We start from the raw sequence: 2,525 nt of genomic DNA, 5'->3' as shown, positions 1-2,525 counted from the left end.
ATTTAAAAAAACAATAAATTTAACATGAAGCAATAATTGAAGAGAAGCAAGCGTGAGATGTAGTTACGCCCTTTGGATGGGAAACAAGAAAACCCACTGGGGCTGGGATGGTCAGGGAAAGCAGGATCCTGAGGAGGGGCTACCTGGTCTCAACTTCCTTTCTTGTTACTACAAAGGAACTTAACCCAAATTTTTTATAGGCCATTTATCAAGATGTCCTAAAATTGTGTCAGCAACCAACTGCAACTGCCGTGCCCAGCCACTTGGGTCGTGTTCTGATACCTACAGTGAGCTGCACGTCCGGCTTCTTTTCCAGAAGAACCATGTCACCAGGTAGGCCAAAGGACTTGATTTGGTACGTGAGATAGCCACCATAGGAAGAAACCTATAATTGGAATTGTAGGATCAACAGTACAAGCATTAGAAGAGCCTATGGCAACATTAACCCACATCACAATCACAAAGGCCCATGGATTGGGAAAGATACTATCAACCTGCTCATGGTCATCTTGAGAGAGAAGAATTGAAGACGGTATTTGGAATTTCTACTTTGTACCATTTTATATCACTTAAAATGTTTAGCATGAACATCACTGAACTCTACAAGCAAGAATATGCTTCTGTTAAGGAGATGGGGTGCCTGGGTGGCTCAGTTGGTATGTGCCCCACTCTTGGTTTTGGCTCAGGTCATTATCTCACCGTTTATAGATTTGAGACCCACATCAGGGTCTGTGCTGACAGCCTGGAGCCTGCTTGGGATTCTGCTCCCTCTCTCTCTGCCCCTTCCCTACTCTCTAACTCTCTCTCAAAAATAAATAAACATTTTTTAAAAAGAAAGAAAAATAAGAGTCACACAGAAAGGAGTAAGATGCTTCTACTCTAGATAACTACTAAACCAAAGTGTTCACTTAATGGATAGCTATCCTAAGAAATCTAGGCCATTGCTTTCTTATTTAAATGAGAGAACTGGTCAATATCTATGTGTTACAAAATGAACCCTTAGAAATAAATTTTTACAAGCCTCCCCTGAGAGCAGATGGTGTGCATTTCCTAGGCACCCATGCATTGCCGGGTACAAAGCCATGTGTGACGGCTCCAGTAGGTATATAGATCTTTGCTCAAGGCCACCTAAGCAGCATGATCATGGTGGAGGCATGAAGTCATAGTTTTGTGGCAGCTACTTCATCTCTGCTCCTGACACTTCTCACTCTTAAGATAAAAACCAATCGTGAAAGGAGTAATTGAGAGATGAAAATAAGAGGCAATTGATCACCTCAGAGTGGGCAGGACCAAACACCCTTCTTGGAAAACCCACATAACCTGGAGCAGGGGAGAAGAACAGCATTACTGGGGCCCCAGGTCACGGACATTCCCTAAAATCTGCAAACTGACAAAGTCAAAGAGTTATGATCTTAGAGTCTGGACGTGTTCCAGGATAGCATCTTAAATCATCCTATTGGGAAAACTTACATTGAGAATGGAAAAAATGCCATTTTGTGTGGGTGACCAGCAGACTCCAGAGGAAAAGATCTTCCTCTACAGAAGGTCCGTAGACTTCTAGGAAACACGGAACTAAATGCAGAAAACCTTTCCAGCTAGACTTCACATTGACAAATAGAGAAAGGTCACACAAAAAGAGTATATTTCTGGTCCTTCACTTATAACAGGAGAGAGACCATGGGCCATGAAGCTAAGAAATTGACCCTGACACATCCCCATCTCCATAGGAGGAAATCCCTCCTATGTTGGGCTGAATTGTGCCCCCCCCGCCAATTCATTTGTTGAAATCCTAGTCCCCAGTACTTCAGAATGTGACTGTTTTGGAGGCAGGCTTTTTAAAGAGGTAATTAAGATAAGATGAGGTCATTAAGGAGGGCCATCATCCATTATGATGTAGGGTCCTTACAAGAAGAGGAAATTAAGACACAGATACAGAGGGAAGACATGAAGACACAGGGAGAAGACATCCATCTAAGAGTGAAGGAGAGAAGCCTCCAGGAGAAGACTCTGTTCGAGATCTCAGACCAACCCCCTGATTTATGAGAAAACAAACTTCTGTTGTTTAAAAAAAAATTAAAAAATTGTCCTATTGGGATTAAATATCGCCTTTCTGATGCACTAAGGTGGTTTGTAAAATATGTCCACAAAAAGGACATATTAAGAAGTGGAGCTTAATTTAATTCTCTTCCTTGTGTGTAGGCTGGACTTAGTGACTACCTTCTAACCAGTAGAATATGGCAGAAGTGAGGATATATTTTTGCTGAAATTAGGTCATATAAAGATTATAGTTTCTATTTTGAGTTTCTCTCTCTCTCTGTGTCTCTCTCTACACATCTCTATCTCTTTCTCATTTGGGAAGCCAGGAGCCATGTCACAAGGACTGTGAGGTTGCCTATGGAGGCCTCACGTGACGAGGAACTGAGACTTCCACCCAGCAGCCAGCAAGGAACAGGGGTTTATGACAACCACACGAGTGAGCTTGGAAATGGATCCTCCAGTCCTGATGACTCTAGCCCTAGCTGACA

General features: G+C 42.5%; 1 protein-coding gene across 1 annotated transcript in view; it reads left to right on the top strand.

Annotated features, from left to right (window-relative positions):
- LOC115277422 (laminin subunit alpha-3-like) overlaps positions 1 to 2,525 on the top strand; it is a 154,939-nt gene that overhangs the window by 57,593 nt on the left and 94,821 nt on the right. The window lies entirely within an intron of this gene.

This window comes from Suricata suricatta, chromosome 14, assembly GCF_006229205.1.
Source record: "Suricata suricatta isolate VVHF042 chromosome 14, meerkat_22Aug2017_6uvM2_HiC, whole genome shotgun sequence".
NCBI lineage: Eukaryota > Metazoa > Chordata > Mammalia > Carnivora > Herpestidae > Suricata > Suricata suricatta.
This window is presented reverse-complemented; position numbering and strand designations above follow the sequence as displayed.